The sequence below is a fragment of the Rhinolophus sinicus genome, linkage group LG03 (genome assembly GCF_036562045.2).
Source record: "Rhinolophus sinicus isolate RSC01 linkage group LG03, ASM3656204v1, whole genome shotgun sequence".
Taxonomy (NCBI): domain Eukaryota; kingdom Metazoa; phylum Chordata; class Mammalia; order Chiroptera; family Rhinolophidae; genus Rhinolophus; species Rhinolophus sinicus.
The window spans coordinates 54,500,959-54,526,880 of NC_133753.1; the positions used below are offsets into that span (position 1 = coordinate 54,500,959).

A 25,922-nucleotide genomic window follows, 5' to 3' on the forward strand; every position below is an offset into this window, starting at 1 on the left:
GAAGCAGCAGTGGTAATAAAAGCCAACCGGAGGAGGAGTCCGAAAGGTCAGTAGAAGCTAAAACCTCCCGAGAAATAATTCCAAGTCAACACCACTCAGAGAATACCAAGACTTGAGGTAGGGAAATCCCACTATGTCGTTATATCCAAATGACAGGATTGAGGCCAAAATAGTAGCCTGGTCAAGATCAGGGGCCAGCTGGAATGGAATGGAGTGGAAGCAAGAGTGAAATAAAAAGGATACTAGGAAATTAGTGAGAAAACTGCTAAATGAAGAACCAGTCTGTCTGGATCACAGCTCTGACACTAGCTGACCACAGGACCTTGACTGGTTCCTTCGTTTCCCTGTATCTTCCCATTTGAAAAATAACAGGATTATGTAGTTGACTTGAACCATCCCTTCCAGCCTTAAGAACTCTGTGAATCTCTTTTATTAAATGCTCTAACAACAGTGATGGTCTTGACAAGCATCATGGACGACTACCCTCAGCTGTCCACAAGACCTGAAGCATTTCATTCATCCACATCGAGGCAACTCAAAAACTTGAAAAAAGGAGACAGAAAATGGAAGAAATCTACCCTCAGACTTTCCTTAGGAATTTTCCCCCAGAATCACGAAAAGAGATAGATACCAATACCCTGAAATATTTTATATGCGTATACAAGTATAATAATGCTTTAAGGAAGTATAAGCTTTCAAAGTCAAAACAAAACCTATTTTGAAAGAAACACCTTACTCTTCAGGTTTATGTACTTCTTAAAGGTAAAACGTAGCCTGGGAATTTTTCCTCTGAGATTTCTGCAACAGCCAAAAACAAATATAACTCCGTTGACAAATAACAGTTCTCTATTACGACTTAACAATGACAACAAAAATCTTCTCATAAAAATTTAATCTTTGGAAAACATATATTCTGCATAAAACAGCAATAATGGAACCAATAGCTATCATTTCTGTCATTTACACATTTAATTGCTTTACCAACAGCTCTATGAAAGGACAGGTGATAAACCCGAAATGGCATTTGGCTCTCTCCTCTTGGGTTGAGAAATTTAAAGTAATTCTTGAATCTGATGCAAAAATAGACTATCATCTATTAAGAGTTATCTTTTGCTTGTGACTCCACCCAAAAATCGGAGACATGTACTCCACTTGTCAGCCCTTGCAGGGCTATGACTGATACCAAGAGGAAATATTTCAAAGCAAAAAGCAATAATATTTGATGTCAGAAGTGAAAAGAAACAAATTGCTCATTTTTGATTCTCCCAAAGGTACAGCCTATGACCCATATCTACCACCAGCTGCCTTCCTCTTTTCTAAGTCTGGTATTCACCTATGATAAGTTAATATATTTTTTTTTAATTTTAAAAAATCAATTGCAGGTTCTCCATTACATCGTTTCCTACAAGACTGGTTTTCTTAGATGCTTTTGCTATATAATTTTTCCAAAATTTTGTGAGTATTTTTTTAAAAATAGGTAATCAGAAGTTGTCTACTAAGAAAAATAGTAATATCAGTGGAGAATAGCATTTTTCTAAAGGCTGTCCAACTATTTAATGCTTAATAACCTCTGTAGAGATTATGCCAATACATAAACTGTTTCTTAGATATATCAGTTGAACAAAGTTTTTGGGAAAAAGTGGGCCAAAATCACCAAATCTATATTCAATGAATGTAAATTATGCCTCAATTAGCTCTATTATCCTATCAAATGGTAGAAACGTGTTGAAATGTGAAAAAAGTGTTAAAACGTCTTTTCCCAAAGGGCCATACAAGCCATCAAGGCTTGCCAATATGAATAATTCTGATTCTCTGTCATGAGACATATGTCAGACATGCTATAAAATAAATTGTACACAGACACACAAATAGAAATAGAAATGAAGACTCTGGATCACTCGGAGTATCGTGAGTAACGAATTACGGTATGATAGCCTTAGATAAATACAAAAACTATTAAAAGCAAAACTACTACAGAAAACATTTCCAGACTTGCAAATCCCAAAGGTAATACTACATTTGTAAATAGAACTGTTCAATAAAAATCAAACAGTTTTGAGATTATGGAAGACTTTGAGTAGTTCATAAATCTAAAACATATTCAATAATGTTAAATGTTTTAATATTTTATAATAGCAATAGCTGACATTGGCAGACTATAAATGTCACCATATTTGATACCTTAAAATGTATTATCCCAATTAATTGTCACACAACCCTCATAGCTAAGTATTATTTATACTCATTTTATAGAGGTAAACTTCCCACAATCATGCACATTCTGGGCATCTTCAAACCAACTATTTCTTCCTGTCTCCTTTGATGCTTGTTTCTGGCCTTTCTGTTCCTTCAGAACTGATCTGTGCTGACTTTTCTATCAAAACTCAAAGACATTGTTGATAACAGAAAGCTAATTATTGTTAAAGTGATCACAGAGGTTAGAGGCTTGATGTACAGTCTTAATAATATTTGTATTTTAACAGGGTCCTTTATGGTTTTACGTAACTAACGTAGATATATCCCATTTATTGGAAGCCATTGAGAGGTGTTTGAGAACATAAGCCCTCTAAATATCCCCAAATAACTAAATGTATTGCCCAGGACTCTGACTTCAAGTGACAAAACTACCTTTCAAACCTCACAATTTCCATGACAAGAAAGAATTGACTAAAGAACTTTCTAAACAGATGGTTAAAAGCTCTGATTGGCAGCTTAAGTCAGATGCCCACTGGATAATAGAAGTGTGACCAGGGCAGAGGAGCAAGATGTTGACAGCCCTTATTCATTCCTTAAAGGGTTCTCTTTCCTTTATTTCTCATTCGTATTAATCTGGCTCAAAGTGACTAAAATGTATGTATGTACAGAGGAGCAAAACTCCTTAAAAATTTACATGAATTTGATTTCAAATGTCTGCAAGTCAGAAGTCATGATCCCAATAGAAGCTGAAGCTTTTTAAGTTTAAGGTATTTAAAATGACAACTTTGACATAAGGATAGGGTACAGTTCCACAGACTTGGACACAGTTTCAACTCTAACATTCCCTAACCATGGAAACTTGAGTAAGCAGCAATCTCTCCGACTGGTATGGCTAATTTGAGACGCAGAAGAAAGATACTTGATAAGTTCTGTGTCTCCCCCTTCACAGAGCCAAACAAACAAAACCAATTAGATTCAAATTTACATACACACACACACACACACACACACACACACACACACACACAAACCTACACGCATGCATCCTCCTACTGCCTTAGAGGAGTTAATACACACAGTCCTTAAAAGATGGGCTTATTCTCTGCTGTGGCTGAGACAGTGCTGGAACTTGACTCAAGCTGTGATGCATTAGACAAGGCCAAAGGTACTTGGGATGATACAGAAAAAAGATTGCTTCTTTCCTGTTCCACTTCCAATTCAGCCTCAAGTTCCTTTTCTCTCTTGACATATTTCTTTATTGCCTTTGAAATTCAGCTCTTACTCACAGCCTCCTTCTTTTATTCATGCACATAAAAACCAAGCCATTGTTATCCTAAAACCCATTTGGGTATTCTCTAAGGGGAATGAGCAGCGATGGTGCTGGGAGGGGGAGTGAACAATTGCCTGCATCTTATTTTGTCTGTTATCTGGTGCAATGTCTTAAGCTAAACAACTCTGTCCAATCCTTCTTTTCCAATGATTTCAGTGAAGGAAGAATGACAAAACAGCTTGCTTTTAAAGCGTGGAAAAAGAGGTCGTGGTTATTCCTCCTAGAAATCTCATTTCAAAGACCAGACTGGGTTATCCTGATTATAGATTAGGAGTCCCCAAGACAGCCCCCAGCTGACCTCACAGAAGCTTCTTGAAGTGAAAGCCCTTTCATGCTGTCACCAAAACGCTGACCCACAGTTGTACTCGGAAAGCACTGCTCACAGTCCTCTCTGAAAACCAAACATTATTGGGCTATTTCTTCAGCCCACCGGGAAACAACTGCAAAGCTGCTGCAGTACGAATGAACTTCTTTGAAATTTAAGTAATTGGTCAGTAAAGTTTATTCCGGATGAATATTGATTTGCCATAAAGTTTCTTTAATCTTTATAATACAGTTTTTCAACCAGCTTTCTAGTTCTCAGATCTGAGTAAAATTACTCTTCATCCGGAGCTCTCATTATGCCATTTGCGGACTCTTTCTGTTCTTGGCTCTGCTCCTGGTCTTCCTGAGTGGCTATACCAAAAACTGAAAAGGATAAGCAAAAAAAAGTGTAGCAGGGAGAACACTGGTAAATCTCTCAGAGGGGATGAATTTTAATTATAGCCTCACTTCCTTAGAGCCATTTAATATTGCAGGGTCACTTTCCCATATCTGTAAAATGGGCACAGTACTTTCCCTGTATATTTCACAGCGTTTTGTAGAGTGCCATGGTTTAAACAAAAATGTCAGTCATCCTTGATAAAATGTGTTTCCTAAAAACAAAGGAAGAAAAATCACACACACACACACACACACACACACACAGTATAAGAAATTTATTTAAAAATTTTATCATATCTGATACATTCAACTATATGGCTTGTGCATCACTTTTTATTAAAAAAGAATCAGAACTTATTTTCAAAAAAGGTCACAGGTATACTTAATAGACCTACAAACACAAAGCTCACTATTTACTGATAGTCTATAAATAACTATTAACATAAAGGCTTTTTCCACACATACATTTAATAAAAACTGAACCCATTTAAAATCATGGAGGAATATTTTCTGCATGAAAAAGTACAGTTTTACTTTTCAATATGTTACTTTTTCAAGATAATCAAAATGTACAAGGCATCTCTTCTTCATAAAGCGAGTTAGGAGGCAGCCCTCTTTTCCAGGGACCCATGGCCAGATGTGACTTACCTGTTCACACACAAAAACTGATTTAAAATGAAAGTCAAAGAGCTCATGACATAATATATAAATGGTCCTAAATGTCATCACTCTTCCAGGAATCAAATGGTTTGTATAAGCACATACATTGCTCCACAGGTTCATTTATCAGCTGCTCCCATGAACAAAACAGCACAAGTCTTTCAGCAATACAACAGGACACATCTATAAAAGTCATTCATTTCCTTAAGTGATTTCAGAACTAAATTGCATTGAAAAATATCGTGATTTCAGGCAGCCAACTCTGCCATTTAAAAAAAAAAAAAAAAAAACCTTCCAAATATCCCTTACTTACTTTTGTAAAGCAGTGTGTAAAAGCACACAGAGCAGTGCACACAAAAGCCACAAGGCTATGGGCGGCCTCCTCAGCAGGGCGGTGCAGTTGGCTGCACAGAAATCCTAGCCAGGTTCTACAGTCATACAGAGAATTAGCAAGTCCTAGTATAGTCCCAAAGAAATCTGACTGAGCGTCACATCACAAAATCAGAACATGGGGGGAAGGGAACAGAAAATCTATGTACCTGACTCTCCATTTCAAAATCTGATCCCTAGAACCTCTCAAAGTTGATCAAGGTAAAAGGAAATGCTGTGCATGAAAATGCTTTGTAAACTGTAGAGTCCTATATAAATGCGAAATATTATTACCAAGTAGATCTAGCATGTCAGAGGACACTGGTTTTGGTTTCAAGTATAGTGAGGAAATGATAATAGTGGGCAGTTCAACAGTTTCTAAGATGACTGCAGATTTTAATTATTCATTTCCAAATGATCTGGTCCCTTATGATTGTGTTCAGTTTGAATATTGAAATTGCAGCAACCAGAACACAAAACAAAACCCCTCAAAACTAACCAAAACAGAAAAACAAGCTTCATGAGTAAACAAATGTGGTGTATTTACAAAGTGGAATCATACTCAGCACCGAAAAAGAAAGCAGTATGATACAAACAACATGGATGAATCTTAAAAATTTTATAACAAAAAAAGCCAGATACAAAAGACCACATACTATATAATGCCATTTTATGATGCTCGAGAACACTCAAAACTTATCTATAGTCGAGTTGTATACAAAATCACCAGAGTTGTGCAGAGGGTGGTACCGACTTGACTGGAGGTAGAGTAAAGAAACTGTCAGCCGAAGGAGATGCCCTGTATCTTTACTGCATATTGTTCACCCAGGTACATACATGTGTTAAAACTCATCCAACTCTACATGTAAGATCTATACAGTTGCCTATACATGTTTTTATCCTCAATGTATTTTTCCTCTCTTTTCTTCTCTCTTCTTGTTTCCTCTCCTCACCTGTCCCCCCTCCTCTCCTCTCTCTCTCTCTCTCTCTCTCTCTCTCTCTCTCTCTCTCTCTCTCTCCCTCTCTCAGTCCCCTCTCTGCAAAGACAGCAGCCTTTCTATTTACCTTCGTCTCTCTCCACTATCTTTCCTAGTCCCTGAGGAAGTAAAGTCCCTTCTCCTTAATTTCTATGAATATTGACCTAAATTTTAAACTGGATTAACCCTAGGCAATCCTCTGAAATTCAGAGCAGAAACTTCCCTGAACTAGATCCTGTTTTCCCTGAGCCTGAGATCCTAAGAGCTTCTGCTCACCCTCGGGGAGAGACTATGGCACTGAAGGGATTGATGAGGCAGGAGACATTGGAGGTAAAGGAGAACAGGAGTCTTTTCTAGCTCTGCTACGAATCACCTGAAATATTTTTGAATGATTCAGCTAATCAAACTGATTAATGATCTTAATATGATTTTTTTTAAACTTGGGCTTTATTATCCCAGAGGGAACTTATCTTGACAGCTTCCTAAATTATCCAGGGAAACCACTTCCAGAATCTCTAGGACTATGTACGTTATCCACCAGGTTAACTTAACTACTGATTGAAATTATTGCACAGAAGTATTTAACAGCCTGAGACCTAAACTCTAGTCAGTGAGCAGTCCTTCAGAAGCCATGGTGTTATGTAACAACCCCCACAGAAGTTGTTGGATCTTAGACCAAAATAAAATCCAAAGATGAAATAAATTGCCTCAATGATTCTTGAACAATATACCATACTTGGACTTTCAGAAACACTATTTACCCTTTAGGTCAAAGAGCCAAGAATTCCATTCATCTATTAATCTAGTCCACTAGACATCAAACAATGAAACAGATGACAATGGTTATCTCTGGGAAGAGGAATCATAGGACGCCTTCCCTACCTTACTCACCTCTATAGTTGTTTGTTGGTTTGTTTTTACAATTAGTATATTGTTTTTATAATCACAAAAAAGACTAAAGATGCAATAAAAAAATACTTCTAGGATGAGAAAGAAATGTATGGGTAATTATAACAGCCTACACCCTTTTGTTGCTCATATTTTATTAAAAACGTAAACCTGGACAGATGTGTCAAAAGATAATGTTATATAATAAAAACCATGCAGAACAATGACAAAAAATCCTGACATTGACAGCAATTTATACTCTTCTTATATGATTTCCAAGACAAGATGCTGTGTGAGCACTATGAGACTTAAGACTTTTATAGAAGAAATCAATCCTTATCTAAATCATTTTCTTAATATTTTAATATTCTACTTATATAACATGGTAGATAAAATGGGGCAGCTGAATTGCTAGGCCTATTCATTATTCCTGCAAAGATCAACATAACACTGAGTGAATACCTTAAGCTTTCATTTTAAAATATAATATTGAAATAAGATTCAATTTTATAAAGGACTCAATTGAGATGGTGCCTCCCTGAAATTCAGCAGAAGTTTTTGTACTTGCGCTTTATGGGTTTTAACTTTCCATCGAATTAGGAAAATAGACTCCAATATACTAATGAGTAAATTTAGCACCATATTATACCAAACGCCTGCACATTAGACTTCAAAATGCAGTATGATCAAAAGCTAAAAACAATCATGAATAATTCAGATCACCTCATATATGTCAGAATAGAAAAAGAAAGATATTTTATTTGGAACAGGAAAGACTATTCAGCATAAAAGGTCATTACATGAGACCAGAGCCAAATAAAAGTATTTTGGAACACATATCCTGTGCTCAGGTATCTGAGACAACTTCTTTAAAAATGTAAAATGATATAACATGATTTAATGTCCCTTCCTCATCACCTCTTGTTACCTCCAAAGATGTAACACTGAGTATCCAAACAACTCTCCATGGACTGCCTGTCATGCCTTTTGTGTGACATACAAAAGATACAAGGTACAACCTGAGGTCTCTAGTGCTTGAGTAAAAATGCTACAACAGAAAAAATTAGAGAACACAGGACAAAAAAAAAAAAGAAAAACAAAAAAGAAAAGAAATAAAAAGGGATTCCTCCTCCTTAATACACCAAAGTATCTAAAAACGGGAGGAAGGAAGAGAGGACAAAAAGAGCAGGCAATATATTACCACCCTGAAGATCTCTGGGGACACAGATGCATCCTATTAAGTGGAAGGGAAAAAGTAAGACTAAAGATTAAAATTTTAGTAGAAGGAATTTTTTAAGAACTAGACTGATCAAAAAGTCATGGAACCTGATGAACTTGTCATTTGATGAGCTTTAGCTTGCTGAAGAGAGTGATTGGAGAAAATAATATGATTTCAGGTATGTTCCCCCAACAAGATTATTTATAGTTATTGTTAATCTAGAGGAACAATGAGAGATAATATTGGAAAGGTAAACTGAGTCTAAATTGTGAGTATCTTGAATTATGAGCACTTGAAATATATCCTGAAAATAAGGGAGAACATTCAAGTTTCGAGAGCAGGTCAGTACAGACCTTCAGGAAGGTTAATTGGGCTGTACTGTGTAAGGTAGATTAAAGATGCAGAGCTTGAGACATGGAGCTTGGAGAGGAAGTTGTTACAATAATTCTGATGACTCATAGTCATGGGGCTTACACCTGAGTGATGGCCATTGAAACGGAATATAAAGGACAGACAGCAATAGTGTTTTACATGCAGAATATAAAGATCTTGACAACCATCTCAATCTAGGGAGTAAGAATAAAGGATAATTAACTTGAAGTTCTTGAATCTAGTTCACGATCACCATGGGCTGCTACTACTACTACTACTACTACTACTACTACTGTTACTCCACACACACACACACACACACCATTTAAGGGAAAGAAAACATGCACGAGTAGTGGTATTTTAAGAGAAAATATGAAGAGATCAATATGGCCTAGAATCATTTCTCCTTTCCAACTCATCAAAAAACTTCCTCACTCCCTATGCCACAACTTTCTCCCAAAGATGCTGCTACTATAACCATTCATTCTCCCTTTCTCTGGGAATGGAGCTGGTCCATTACGGTAGAATTTACAGAATGCTGAGGCAGAGAGGTAAAGAAGACACATGACTCATTGAGAGATGTAGCTGGAAGTCCGGAAACACAAATGCTGAGTCAGATTTCCTGAATCTTAGATCAGAGGTCATTGTAATGCATCACAATAGGTGCTTTCTGTGGGTCCCCTGAGCATTTCTGGCTTCACCCGCACCACATACCCACTGTATGAACATTCCCAACACCGACAGCTGCAGAAACCAGCACCAGGGAATTTTTTCCTGCATAGATATTTTTTGGGGGTAGCTGGTACGTAATTACAAGCTGAATAGTTAGAGCACAGCACTCACCTTCATCATAGTTACTCTCCTAACTTAACTGGTAACAGGCTTGATGTTAGGCTGGTCCATTTAAAGTGCTTGTTTGAATCAAGATGCTAGGTGAGCATGAAGGAAATCAATACTTCTGAGGTCTGAATTCACAATTTCAGACCTGAACCCTGGCCATGGGCTGAGGCCTAGAAAGCCTCATGGACATCTGCTGCTCCCTCCTAATTGCACCCGTTTATTCAGTCATCCAAGATCCACTTATTAAAGGCCTACTTTGTGCCAGGCATGGTGCTGTCAGCTGGAATGCAGCAATAAACAAATCAGATTGGCCCTCAAGGAGTTCATGGCCTTGTCAGGAATACATCAGACAGAAAAGCAGACAGTTATACCTGATATAAGCAAGCAGAGGTTGCTACAAAAGTAATCAGCTGGCGTAGACTTGGAATTCTCAGAGAATGCTTTCCGAAATACAGACACAGGCTGAACCTGAGGGAAAAAGAGGAGTCAGCCAGGAGGGAGCAAGAATTAATGCTTCAAGCACGTGCTAAAATTCCAAGGCAAGAACAAACAAGGCTGAACATGGCAGAGCATGCAAGGTCAAAGAGTATCACTGGAGCCTAGAGAATGGGGGAGGTGGGGTTCGCAGGGGAAGTGGAACAAAAATAAGGAGGCCATTAAGACATTCTAAGAGCCATCTCATAAATGAAGGTCTTTGTAATTGAAGACCTTTGTAAAATAATTTGACAGGGAATTCAAGGGCCACATTACAGCACTCAAATTTATTTGGGGGACAGGTAACTTTGGAGGTTTAATGAGAATAAATTAGAATCAGAGGAGAATATTACTGACAGCTAGGAAACTAATTGGGGAGAATGAAGATGACTTGTGGTAGTGGAACTGGGGAGAAAGGAATAGATTCCAACACTGTTGTCACAGGCCTTGGTCTTAATTATAAGTGAGGAATGAGGGAAGGGATATGTGAGCAAAGGTAAGGTGTGATGATGGTTCAGAGCAGACTATAGTTCTCCCATTTATTAGCTGTGTGGCCTTGGTCAAACTTCTTAAACCTCTCTCCCTTGCTTTAATCATTTGTAAAATGTAAATAAAGACAAGACCCACCTTACAGAGTGCTTATGAAGATTAAATGTGATAATGCACATAAAATGGTCAACAATTACCCGGTACACATTCGAAGCTTGTGCTAATTAGGACATAGGCTCAGGGCTATAACAGATGACTAAGCAAACTATGTTTCCTTAAATAAGATAAAATGGATTTTTCTGGTATAAGCAGTCCATAAAAGACAAGTTGGATGGCCAAGGACCCTTCGATTTTGATGCTATGCCGTCAGTGAGATGATACACTCATCTACATGGCTCAAGACATCTCCATTCCAGCTAGTGGGAAAAAGAAAAGGAAAAGGGGAAAAGGAATGGTATATACAGCTAAAAGGTAGGAGTTTTGTCATAGAAAAGGGGAGAATACATATTCGGGGGACAGTTAGCAACATTCAATGTATCTCAATGTTATGTAAAAATATAAATTAACTGCTTGAAGGAGAGAAGCAAAGTAGGAAAAAAAGCATTTCTGGTGGGTGAGACATGGTGAACTTAAGACATAATATTTCCAATGTTTCATTGAAAGAGGATTTAGACAAAACAGTGTTATATAAAAATAATGAGGAAACCGAAGGATTTGATCTCTGCGTAATATGATATTGCAAAAATTAAAGTATTTAGAACAAAGCTACAGGATTCCACCCCCGAAATATTATGAATAAGCTGTTTTCAAGGAGACGGGAAATACTATATACTAATATTGAAAGAAAAATGAGTAAACCCACAAGGGAGTTTCTATGGATTCTCCTTTTATGAAGCACTACATAACATCATGGAGGTAAATAATAATGGTTTTCCTCTTATGAAATGTATTCAAATGAAAACAAAGTGGGAACGTTTATGCCACTTTATGAACATTTCCTTTTAGGTAGTTCATGAGCTATGTGACGTCTCCTCTGGGACTCACACAGCCTCTAAGCAGGTGGGGCTGGCCACTTGATGATTGCAAAGGTCTTCTGCGCCATGTGGCAGTCCTCTGTAACGGCAGGACCTCTGGTCATCCACTGCCCTAAAACTTCATGCCTTCCAACCCCTGTCTCATCCACTGCAGGGGACTACCAGTTAGCTGTCTCTATTTTTGATCCTTCTTGCTTTTAAATCTGCCCATCGGTAAAGTCTCTAGAGAAAACATCAATTTTTCCACATCCCTGAGTAATGGCATCAAGTTTTTAGCTTCAAATTTTAATTTATTTTCATTTCTCCAGACTATATGGGTTATTTTTAGCTCTTTATGATTTGGCCAAAAGCAAAAATCAACAATTTTAACTGCCTGTGGTTTCACAAGAGGAGATAAATGACTTTCTGTGAACAGGGCACTTTCCCAAGCAAGAATACCCTGTACTTCAGCAGAGATAAGGACCCTACTGGGGCAGTCTGCATGGACTATTAGGTCTCCACGCATCTCTCGTCTGGCCTCTGCAGCACAGTTAACATGAGCTCAGCATTCAGCCTCCAGATCCAGGAAAGAAATCAGGGTTTGATCCTCCCATGGATCATTGTACCTACTTTCTTCCTTTAAATTAGTCCTGTTGTTATAAAGAACCATAGACTACCAGTCCGAATGGCTCCTGGCTGTGGTTTCTTTTTTGTTTGATTGATTGTTTGTTTTTAATCAGTGCAAGCATGTAATACAATTGCTTCTCCAATTGCTAGTGAGGTGGTAGTGCACTAAAATGTCCTCTACTCCTCCCTGCCTCCCGCAAATCTAGTCAGGTGGTCAGTGGAGATTTCTGGGGATGAGAGAGAGCAGTAATTTGGCCATTTTCTATTCAGAAATAGATTAATGTAATAAAGGTTTGTAATATAACCTTGAACAAGGAGGGGAAAAGTGCACCTTAGCAAAATAATGTAAGTGTTATTACAGGAAATAGGATCCAAATCATAGTAATGGGCAGGAAGGAAATCAATCCTCATGGTGGCAAGGTGTGTTTATTCTTAGACACTTTAGGAAAAGCCATCCACTGTCCACAGGACCAGGCTCTCTCCAGATCCCACCCCACCCCTCTCTCAACTACTCAGACCTTTTCCATCTGCAGTTCTTTTTTTTTTTTTTCCCAGAAGAGAAAGCCATTGACATTCCGTGGATGTCTTGAGGCTTTGGAATTAGTAAAAACAACACAACAACAACAACAACAAAAACTAGTTGTAAAGTTATTTTCATTATTTCATAAAGAAGTGAGGGCACTAACAGAGGGACAAACATAAAAAGAGCTTAGGTACAGGGAGCAATTGCATCAAAATCGAGCACTGTTAATGTTTTATCTGATAGTTAAAAATTGTATTTTATTGTAGTTTTCATTTTTGTTCCTATTATTACTACAGATGACCATGTTTTCTCATGTTTATTGTTTACTGTTCACTTCCATTTCTCCTTCTGTAACCGCTCATTTATATCCTTTGTCCTGTAGTCTGATGTTAAATAATAGTAATGAGAGTGGATATCCGTGTCTTTTTTCCTAAATGTATTGGAAATTCCTCTACTGTTTCTCTATGAGTATGATTTCTGCTGTTAATTCCTGATAAAAAAAAGATGTTCCTCAGAAATGGATATTGAACTTCATCAAATGCCTTTTACGGTACCTATCATGTACTTTCCTTAATTACTGATATAGTAAATCAGTTCAATGGATTTCAGAATGCTGGGCCATCCTTACAAATAGAATTGAATGACAGTCAAACAAGTGCCCTTCAAGCTTTTGTGAAAATGAATATTTCTGAAGTCCATCATAAGGTTTGATATCTTTTCATCTAGAGTACTCAGTGTTACCGTATAATAAATAATACAATCTAGGAAGAGGGTATCCTGCAGGTATATCGATATCTATAATTCTCCAAACACTATTGGTTTCTACAGGCCAATCCTTTTCTAGTGAAAAAGAATTTTTTAGCTCTGAAATATTTAAAGATGTAGCCAATGCAAAGAGAATATTGAAAGTTTAGAACTGAAATTCACTTGCTACGGAAACTGCCTGAGGCCTGTATTACCATTAATATTTCTTTGACTGAAAGCCATTATAGTCGAATAATTATGCAATAAGTCTGCACTGCAAATCAATGGAACTCATATTAAATACCTTTCCTTTGAGGGGATTGAAATAAGAATGGGATTGAGAGTCAACAAGGGGGAAAGCATTTGTTGATTTTTCCTGTTTAAAATAACTTTCTTTTCTTCCCCCCTTCTTCTAGGTTCATTAAAGATACTGCAAATAAGTAAAAAGAAAAAAAATGCCTACCTATAATCTCACCATCCCCAGTAATAACAGATATTGCTAATTCAATGTACATATTTCTAATCAGTTTATATAGACATGAGTATTATTTTTAATTGAAATTCTGTTTGAATTAGTGTTTTAGGTTGGATTTCCCTGGAAGAAAACACCTTGATGCACAGATACAAGTAAAAGCAGTTCATTTGAGTGATGATTAGCTCAAAAGCCTTAAGATCTAATAGATTTGCCTTCCTAGGTTTTGAACTTGCTTGGGACCTGTCACCTTGTTCTTTCCAATTTCTCCCTTTTGAAATGGCAATATTTATCTTATGCCTCTCAACCACTGTATCTTGAAAGCATATATCTTGTGTGGTATCACAGGTTCACAGACGGAGAAGAATTTTGCTTAAAGATGAATCATCTTGAATCCTACCGCCATCTGATTTAGATGATATTTAGATGAGACTTTGGACTTTAGACCCTAGAATTGATGCTATAATGAATTAAAGGTTTGGGGACTGTTGGAATAGAATGAGTGTATTTTGCATGAGAGAACATGAACTTAGGTGGGGGGTGGCCAGTGGTGGATGCTATGGACTGAATTGTGCTCCCCCTCCAGATCCATCCATTGAACCCTTAACCTCCAATGTGATGATAATTGGAGATGGGGCCTTTGGGAGATAGTTGGGTTTAGATGAGGTCATGAGGGTGGGGTCTTCATGATGGAATTAGTGCCCTTATAAGAAGAGACACCAGAGGTATCTCATTCTCATTTCCTCTCTCTCTCTCTCTCTCTCTCTCTCTCTCTCTCTCTCTCTCTCTCTCTCTCTCTCCTCTCTCTTTCCTTCCATGTAAGGACACAGCCAGGAGGCAGTCATCTGCAATCCAGGAAGAGAGCTCTATGACAACCTGACAGTGTTGGCACCCTGATCTTCAACTTCCCCGCCTCCAGAACTGTGAGAAATACATTTCTATTGTTTAAGCCACCCAGTCTACAGTCTATGGTATTTTGTTATGGCTGCCTGAGCAGACTAGTCCAGCTGGTTTAATTCTAGGTTTGAGATCCGATTTCTCCTAACCATACACTGGCTGGTGCAGATGTATCAGGTGAGAATTAAGTTGGAGGGACAAGATAGCTGGACTGGTAGACAGACGGGAAGTTAATGTACACAAACTTTAACTCATGCAAAGCAGGAGACAGCACAGAACTAGGCAGATATAGTTCTCCCTTTTAACTCTTCCATAGACTACTCTGAGGTGCCACTCCCCGTTACAATCCTCTGGGAAGTAGTGAATGCCAAGCGAACACGTCCACTGAGCAACCTGCTGGGTCTGTTTCCACCTCACTGTGTTTCACGGCTTTCTTTGTCTCGCTTTTCTTTTTCCTCTATCTCACCGCACACATGTTCACACCTCTTTAGGCAGCAACATTTTATTTAATTATTCCCTCAGGTTCACTTTCTAGAGGACTGAGATAAGAAACACATTTTTTATAAATTTATTTTGATAGAAATAGTCTAATGAACTTACAGAAAACAAAAATAATATATGCAAAAATTACTGAATTGGGTCATTTTATGTTTGAGATGACTATTCAGTTACCATTATCTTTTAGATTGTAAGCAATAAAGTTCCTATTTATAAGCTTTTATAAAAGCATGGTCTGAATAATAAAATATGCTTAATTGGATTCATGGCTTTTAGACAACTATTCCCAAATACCATGAATTGACAAAGTATAAACATGATAGGAGGTCTCAAATATAGAATCCTTGAACAAATTCATTTTAAAATTTATTACCGACATAGATTTATTTTTTTAAAAAACTAAATTGAATGTGTAAATAATAGGAAATAGAGAGAAATAGCTAATGGTATAAATAATAAAATTAAAATTGCAAATGCCCTTATTCTATAATGTGAAGTATCTCCACCTTACAGTGAATGCTGAAATGTGCTGCGAAGATTAATTTTAACAATGATAAATCTGAAGCCCCAAATTTTGATTCAGAAATTTAAATGTACAAGAACTGCATAAAAAGAACCTGCTTTGACAGCAAAGATTAAACCTAGGGATTTTAGCTGATCACAAAATTTACATGAACACCTTTAAGAATCTAACCCAGTCTGACATTGTCTTAATAAGAGCATTTTCTCCAGATGACTCAAAAGAAGTAGTGTATTAGTCTCCGTTTTGAAGACTGTTTTCAGGAATATTGTGTCTAGCTTTCGGAGTCAATGTGAATTGGAACACCACTAAAGTTGTTAACGTATTTAGAAAAAATAAGTCTAAAAGATTAGGAATATGAGAAACAAGTCATATGAAAAGTAAATGGTCAAAACAATTAGGGATATTTAACCTAAAGAAAGAAAGATTAGACAGCATGGAAGGATCTTGAGATTATTATGGTGGGTGAAATAACAGACAGAAAAAGTCAAGAACCGTACGATTTTACTTATATGTGGGATATAAAACTGAAAACAACAAAAGAACAAGACAAACAAATGAAGACACAAAAACTCATAGACACAGACAATAGCTTAGTGGTTACCAGAGGGTAAGGGGGGCGGGGGGTGGCAGATGAGGGTAAAAGGGATCAAATATATGGTGATGGAAGGAGAACTGACTCTGGGTGGTGAACACACAATGTGATATATAGATGATGTAATACAGAACTGTACACCTGAAATCTATGTAATTTTACTAACTACTGTCACCCTAATAAATTTTGATTAAAAGAAGAAGTAGTAGGAGGAGGAGGAGAGAGAGGAAGGAGGAGGGGGAAAGACTCTTGAGGTATTTGACAGCTATCTTCAAACAGTCGAAGGACTAGCATTAGAAAAAGATATAGACTTACAGATTTCAGATAATCCTAAGAGAGCAATTTCTAATGATGATGCTTAAGCTAATGTGGCAATGGCCTCCTCATGACTAGAAGTTTCCAAATAGAGGTTGAATGACCATTTGATTCAAATATTTTATTTTTACTATGTATTGTGGGTGGAATGGTGGGACAATGATCTCTATGGTTCTCTTCAACTCTAAGTTAATTGATGGAAGATCTTCAAAACATCTTTCTTTAATTTTGAAAATTTCAGGTTATAGGAATAACCTGTACAATATTATTGAAAAACACAATATTATGTGACTCTCACCTCAGTAAATTAGTTTTTAAGTAATAAAAAACAGAACAACAACAACAACAAACACACACATCTTCAAAGCCTAAGAAAACTAGACAATTGTATTGTACAATGAAGCAAATGTATTCTTCTTTTAACTGTCATGGGCAACAAAGAAGCATTAATATCTAGGAAGAGAAGATGCACTTGCTGAGATAACTAGCAGACCTGAAATGTGATTCAGGTGGGAAAAAATATGTCTGAGCTTTGTTTTGTTTTGTTTTTATCAAAGCTGGGCTAGCACAGTTGGGGTGGGGATTCCAAGGGCAAAGGATTAACGCAGGGATTTCTCACCGTAAAACAGCACAGAATGACAAAGCCAAACCCTGATAGAAAACTCAAGTCACCAAAACCAAGAGTGGAATCATAAAGATTACGCAATGGAAAGACATCACAAACAGGTATCAGAAATGGGGTGTGGAGTCAAGAATCTGGCCAGAGAGATAAAAACAGCATCTGGGTAACAGCCGAGAGTTTGTTCCCTTGATACCCATTTAGGTGAAGTTTTCTGAACATGAGGTTGGAAGTTCAAAGCATGAACTATGAAAAATAAACATGAGAGAAAAAAAGAGAGGGGATTTGTTTTATAAACTGTTCTTCTCCAAGACTTGTTCTATATGAGATTGTAACCTTTCTTTTCATGGGTGTTCACATATCCTCTCTTTTATGAAAAATTATAATTGCGGATAATTTTATTTATTTTTTGTTGTTGTTTAATGCTTTCACTGGTGATAGGAAACACTAAGAAACCTGGGCCAACCTTTTCATTTGTTTTCCTTTCAATTTCACCAGTCTGTGAAATTTTGAAATAAGGCTCAGAATATCCATTCATGTGTGAAATTTGTTTTTGTGAGGTAATCAAGGTAATATGTTAAGTTTGGACTGAAAAAAAGAGTTTAAAAGAGTCAATTCATCTGGCAAATACAATCAATAACTGTACAAGTTATTTCCTTCATCCCACAACTTTAGTAATGTTTAAATACTCAAATTTTTAAGATAACATCAAAATATTATAAAAAATACATAGTTTTTTTTTTCATTTTGTTTTATATTGTTTTATTGTGGTTATTAACTGCTTTGATGAAGGCATTGTAACTAGCTTTATTGTTCTGTGAATAGCACATGCTCATTTGCAAAATGCAATATGGAAAAAGAAAAAAAGACTAAGTTAGTAATTTTCAATATTTAAATTTAGCCGACTTCAAATATTAAACATCATTGCCTAGGAGAATTTCTAAATGCATACAAGAACTTCTTAATATTTCAATCTCAAATAAAATATGTCTATGGCATAAAATTATAGTTGAAGCATGCAACTGTGACTACGTCCTGCTGAGTATTTATTCCAACCATTATATCAATTCTTTTGAGGATTAAAATAAATCATGAATATGAGCTCTGTGCATATTTACACTTGTAAAATGTAAGAGACAATGTGTTAGCCATTAGGCCACAAGCAAGCATTATTTTTCTGAATCTGTTTCCAAATCTCATTATGAGGAAAAAATGAGACAATGTATGATATTCAACTGTGAGTTATTTTATCATTGAAAATTGTATCAGTCATGTCACAATACTAAAATGAAATCAAGCGTAATTGAATTTGATAATATTTCTAAACAAATGATTCAAAATCTTACAGCATTTTATATTATCTTCAGTTTTCATTGTGTGCAAATGTGCTATAAAACAGTGCCAATTGACAGAATACTAGTTAATATATTGCCTACTCTCATTTCTATCTAACCACCAATATTATAGATGTACATATCAAAACTGAAGAAATTAAAAGTGACATATACCATTCATGTAGAACATAAAAATACCATTTTTTCAAGAGCCCAATTAGAAGACCCAAAATAATGTCTGTCATTTTCTTATACTAACATATTCCAAATTAAGAAAGCAGCATGTTAACTGTAAATCTTAATTTATGAACCGCCTTTGGGAGGAAATAAATTCTGGGTGACTAAACTGTTTTAAAAATAACTTTACATTCATTATTTTAAGTAGTATTGAAGAAAACCTTCACATCTGCTCACCACTGTACTTTCAGCCTAATAAGGCGTCACCTAAAAAGAGCTAGTTTATCATATAACAGCTATATTAAATCATTTCATTTTTTCACACAATTTTTCTCCTAATACACTGCCAGAATCTCAGGAAGAAATGGATATTTTCTCTGCATAATTTTCCCCTAGCAGACTGCCGCTGAGAGCAAAAGTAGGTTAATAATAGATGTTCAGTGCCTCTTAGAGCATTACTGGCGTTAGGCAGCACAGAGCTTGGGGTTAACACAGAAGTCACTTAGGGTCATTCTGCTGAGTAGATCTATAATAATATTTTGCTAGAAATCTCTTCCATGGAGTTTGAAAACTTTAATGTCTTATCTCAGATTTCCTAAAATTCCCGGGAGTTTACATTCCCAAATCTGACTCGGAGCTTCTGTTCCCAATACTAGCTCAGGTCAGGGTAGCCTTTGAATCTCATGCATGCTAATTCTGTTCTGCCAGATGTGGAAACTAACACTCTTCCTTAATTTCTACAAAATTCACTTACTTATTTATTTTTGCATCTAGCAAAGTCTACTAATCATTTGCGATATTAGAAGTATTTACATCACAGAAACACAAAAAACTTAACATTTCGTATTAGGCAGTCTTCTTTTTCAAATACCATCACCTTCCTTATTCTTTTCCCCTTCCCCTTCCCTCTCCTCCTTCTTATTACTAATTCCCAGTGTTTAAAAATCTATAACCTGGCTCCAGCCTCTCACCATGGTATTTTATGCTATATTCTATCATCTTTTCCTCTTCTATGCTATTTCTCTGTCTCCTTTTCCTGTTAAGGGATTAAAATAGAAACAGCTCGTTTTTTTAAAAAAATGTAGATTAATTTCAAATGCCTCTTAACACCATGACAGTATAAAACCAATATCCAAGTAAATCATTTCGGATTCAAAAGTGTTTCCAGTTTAAAGGCTCCCATCTAAAATTCAAAATTACTTGGAATAATAAAACCTTAAGTTACAATGATTCGAATATCTCCTGCTGAATGACCATGAACAAATTCTCTGGAGAGGACTTCGGGCAAGTAGCTCCTACCTAAGAATACACATATCTCAGGGAGTTGGATTCATAAGCCAAGTCACAGCATAGAGTCAGAAATCAAAGTTTATGAGCCCAGGATGTGTTTGGTTTGTGTGTTCATCTGAGTCAAATATTCCTATCTTTCTCTTATATGTTCAACTACTACTTTGTGGGGCAAATCGGTTATTAAAATTGTCCTTTAAAGATCGAGTGAGTTCTCCAGCAATTTACTGAGATATATAACACTCTTTTCTCTATTTCACCATTAGCAACCCAAAATGCAGATAAATTGATTTCCACTTTCAATCATGAAGGAGTACCGGAATCTAAAATTAACCAACTACCGTAAATAACCAGAAAACTAGAAGAAATACAGAAAAAAAATATATATTTTCAAATATTGGACTGCAGTTACTGTAGGGCTATTGTGTCAGAGAGAAATAAAACAAATGAGATAAACCTTATAATTGCTCATACTTTCTACCTTAAGGCAATTTCCATGCAATGACCCGGAAGTGACCGAAAACCACCTAGAGAAGGAGCTCAGATTTCAGTGAAGAAGAGGTGGCTAAAATTTCCAGGAAAGAGTACATGAGAGATAAAAGCTATGCATGGAAAAAGTTCTAGAAATTCATCTTGGGGTCACCTTAAGTCTGTGGCTGAACAGCAATCTGCATAATGTCTGACAGAAGACCTTAAAGTTTTCTGGTTGGCCATGAGGCCAAACTAGAAACAACTTCTAGGGAAAGAACAATTTGCAGAAAGCTGTAAGATGAAAAATTCCCACATCTCACATATAGCCTGGAATCATTCAAGTTCCTAACAGCCAAAGCAAAAGGCCTTAGTGAGCATAAAGTATATTTATTAGAAACTGCATAAAATTCAGGCATTAGAATTGGGGTTGAAGTGTAGACTATCCTATATGCACCCTAAAGAAACTTTAAAACAAGCTTCAGAATGATCGAACTGACACATGAGTTAATCTTACTGTCTCCAGAAAAGTCCAGCACCCTTTACAGGAAAATAGCAAAATCTATGCATTTGATAACACAAAATTTAAAATGCCTATAGGTTTTAAAAATTTACATCATAAGGAAAAATATTTTGTAACTATGTATGGCGATGGATGTTACCTAGACTTATGGTGGTGATCATTTCACAGTATATTCAAATATCAAATCAATCATTACGCTATATACCTGAAACTAATATAATATTATATGTCTATTTGATCATAAATAAATAAATAAATAAATAAATAAATAAATAAATAAAATTTCTAGCATCCAACCCAAAGCAAGTAGATATATGAAGAAACAGGAAAAATGTGGCCAATAACTATGAGAAAAAACAATCAACAGAAACTTACTTAGGCTTGACAGTGATTCTGGAACTAACAGAGAAGGATGTTTAAACAGTTGATTTAAATTTGCTATACATGATCAAGAATGTAAGAGAAAAATGAAATTAATGAAGGGAATGTAAGATAAAAAAGAACAAAATAATGCTTCAAGAGATACCAAAGTAAAATTTCTGAAATAAAAACTTCATAGGATAAGAACAACAGATTAGACAATGCAGAAGTAAAGATCACTGAATGTGAAGACATAATAATAGAACTTTCCAAAATGAAGTACATACAGAAAGAGGGAAAAAGAAAAGGGACTGAAAAAACAAATGACTAGAGTCTCAGTGACATGTGGGAAATTATCAAAAGATTTAATAAATCAGCAACTGAATCTCACAAAAGAGAGAAAGGAGAAGAGGAAAAAATAAATAATAATGATAATAATAATGAGGAGGGGGAGGTGGAGGAAGAGGAAGGGGAGGAAGAGGAAAGAAGAGAAATAATGGCCAAATATTTTCCAAATTTGATGAAAATGATAAACTCACAAATCAAATATGCTCAATAAATCCCAAGTTGAATGAACATAAAGAAAACCACCTGAAGGCTCATTATTATCCAATTGCTAAACGTTAGTGGTAAAGAGAAAAACATTTTAAAGGAGCCAGGAAAAGAAATAAATTATTTCAGTGCAACAAAGAATGGCTGCAGATTTGTATCAGACACAGTGCAATATAAAAGACAATCAAACGGCAATCTTTAAAGAGATTAAATTGGGGGGGGTATTAATCTATAATTCTGTATCCAGCAAAATATCTTTCAAAAATTAAGGCAAGCAGAAAACGAAAACAGACCTGTACTACAAAAAAAAAGTTGAAGGAAGTTCTTCATGCAAAAGGAAAACGATGCTAAGAAGAAACATATCTACAAAAGGGATGCTGAAGGTGATAAATATTTGGGCAAATATAAAAATACATAGATTTTATTCATTATTTAACCTCTTTAAAACATGCAGCACACCTTCATTATTCCCACATGCCACACTATATAGTGCAGGCATGTTCACGCATGTGTGTATGTAGCGTACTGCTTATCCTGTTTGGTCTCTTGCCGTCGTCAGCACGGCTCTCAGTGCTGCTTGATGCCAATGTCTCATAAGTCCCTGGCATGGCATCTTTTAGAAGCTCAAGGGATACCCTTTAGAGAGAGTTGGTGCTTGCTACTAATCAGGGTACACTTTGTGGAACAGAACATATGAATCTTGTGACCCATCATCCAATGGACTATCTGAATTAATTAAAAGTGAAAACATGCAATGAGAAACATATATATGGTGATTCAAAGTAAAAACAATGTACTGTGGAGTGTATAACCTATGTAAATTTAAAATATATGGCAACATTGTTAAAAATAGGGTGGATATTAAAGTATAGTGTTATAAGATTCATAGCTTACATACAAAGTTATATAATATTTTTTGAAGGTAGATGATGGAAATTAAAAGTTTCATATTGTAAATTCTAATCACTAAAAAATAAAATGAGAAAATGTAGGTACTATACCTCTGTACAGTAATAGTAGAGATAAATGTAATCATAAAAAGTACCCATTTCAAAAGAAGGCAGGAAATAAAGGAAAAGGGTACAAAGACCAATGTGGCACATAAAAATAAATAACATGAGAGATTTAATTCTACCTTAAATGTAATCACATTAATTTTAAATGTTTAGAATATACCAACTAAAAGGCATAGGATATCAGATTGGATGCAAAGGCAAGACTCAATTATATGTGATCTAAAAAAAAATTCACCTTAAATATAAAATTATTGATTGAAAGTAATGAATAGTTATATAATGCAAACATTAATTATAAGAAAGCTGGAGTTGCTCTTAATATGAGATAACACAGACTTCATCACAAGAAATAACACAAAGAATAGAGAGAGAAATTCCATAATGTTAGAGGGGTCCATTTGCCAAGAAGAATTAAAATTACTAAATATGTATGTGACCTAGAACATAGTTCCAAAACACATGAAGTAAAAAGCGAAAGAATGACACAAGAAATAGACAAAACAGTAATTATTTTAAAGTCGTAACTATAGTTAGAGATGTCAATACATGGTATTCTATACCAATTGGTAGAACAAGGAAGCAGAGAAACCAGTAGAGATATTTGAGACCTGAAAAACACCAAGGACCAGCTTGGTCTAATTGACAAAGAACATTCTGTCTGGTAACTGCAGGCTATACTTCTTTTTTTCACATTCACATGGAATATTCACCAATATTCACCATATACTGATCAAAAAAAAAAGAAAAAACAAATCTCAATAAAAGGAACAAAATCATACCACTTGCAATTATATTGAGCAATAAAACAGAACATTATTTGGAAATTCCCCTAACACATTTGTAAATAATAAATCACAAGTGAACTTAGAAAATATTTTAAATGAATTAAAATAAAAACCCATCACAATACAATTTGGGGTTATAGCTATTAACTAAAAGCAATAATCTAAGCTTCTACCTGAAGAAGCTAGTAAAAGAAGACCAAATAAAACCCAAGGTAATTAGAAGGAAAAGAAATATATACATAAGAGCAGAAACAGTGAAATAGAAAACAGAAAAATAATAGAGAAAATCCATCCAAAAGATGGTTATAAACCTCTAGCTAGACTGATTAAGAAAAAGGAATGAGAGAGAGAGAAAGAGAGCGAGAACACAAATTACTTATGTGAGGGATGAAATGAGTGGACATCACTTGAGATCCTACAAACATTAAAAGGGTCTTAAATGAATATTATAAAACAACTTTATGACCATTAATATAACAACTTAGATGAAATGTCATGTGCCCATCCTTCACCAATCGCTTTAAGGTTATTGATTGTATTGATTGGCCCACCTTTGCTTACCTGTCTACCTCTGTCATTGGAGGTTTAGATTAACTCAAACAACATGGATTATGAATGCAAGAGAGGTACTGAGTAGGCAAAGAAAACATATGCCCACTCTACCACAATGATCCACGTTTAACCTTACTATTTCATGTTGGGCATTAGTACCATTGGGTAGCCCCTGTCTTTAAGTCCATTTCTTTACATCAAAAGGCTATGTCCTACCTACCTAGGAAAAATGTAGAAAATTAGGCAATGAAATACCTTCCCTAGTTCAAGCTTCATGATCTTTCTAGTGTCCTTTAACATTTTCCACAATTCTTGACACCAATTCATAACTGGTGAAAGTTAAAAACCTTCAAGTCGAGCTCCATCCAAATTCTAGGGTCAATCTTAAATTTGGTTCATGGAAAGTTAAGAAATTTTAAAATGTTTAGCATGAAGCCTCTCTAGCTGATTGTTGTTTTTTGACCTTGGTTCCAAGTGCATCTTCCTTGGACATTGTCTTTGTCCCAGACATCATGGCCCAACACTGTACTGATGTCCCAGTAGGCTCAGCTAATTCCTCTGCCTCATATTTCTAGTACCACTGTTCTCAACCCTTAGCTCTGGTGGGGCCTTACCCTTGGAGACAACACTTCTGAAGCAGCTCCTGTACTCACAGTGACTAAGCCTTGCTCTCCTGCTGAGACATTTTGGGATGTTCCTGACTTTTCCTCACTTTTCCATCCTTTCCCTCAGTATGGATACTGTATGTCACCAAGATGTAACTAAAGGCTGTTACTAAAAGAGCTTAGAATTATTAAATGCTCTACCTTCCTGGAAACTTTATTTCTGAAAATAAATTGGGTTAGGATAGAAGGAATATCAAGTACCTTTTCTGTACAGTACATTCTGTGCAATATTTTTTAATTTGTTATTGTTTAAAACTACCTAAAAATGTCTTAAAGTGAATCATATCACCATATTGATACATGAATGTGCCTGGCTTTGGCTCTGTGAGGAACCTAAAACACTATTTCATTTAATCTTCAGACAACTCTACAAGGTAAATACTACAACTCTCTTTTTATAAGTGTGGAAATTAAGTAACTCATAAATTCATAGATTGATAAAATTCAAAATAAGTTTTTGGCATCACCAATCTCATGAATTCATTACTTATAATGTATTACTTATAATAACTTATTATTATAAAAAACTATTAAATAAAATATAAGCAAACAAACCAAAACAGAGTCCACCATAAGATTTCAATTCTACTTACCAAATGAAGAACATTACTAAATGCTATGGGCTATATGTTTGTATTCCCCCAAAATCGTATGTTGAAATCATAACCTCCAAGGTGATAGTATTAGGAAATGGAGATTTGGGGGGGTGATTAGGTCATGAGGCACAGCCCTCATGAGTGGGATTAGTGCTCTTATAAAAAGAATCCCAGAGAAATCCTTTGCTCTTCTGACCATGTGAGGATGCAATGAAAAGAAGGACACGTATGAACCAGAAAGTTCATCCTCATCAGACACTAAATCTGC

The 25,922-nt window shown here is 35.8% G+C and overlaps 1 long non-coding RNA gene across 2 annotated transcripts in view; it reads left to right on the top strand.

The window, feature by feature from the left end:
- Window positions 1–25,922, top strand: part of LOC109455492 (uncharacterized) — a 110,759-nt gene that overhangs the window by 67,331 nt on the left and 17,506 nt on the right. The window contains exon 3 of one of the 2 annotated variants that reach the window (XR_012494749.1): window positions 14,719–14,818. This is a non-coding gene — a long non-coding RNA (uncharacterized LOC109455492). The remainder of the gene's footprint in view (window positions 1–14,718; window positions 14,819–25,922) is intronic. The other variant, XR_012494750.1, reaches the window with a different exon arrangement.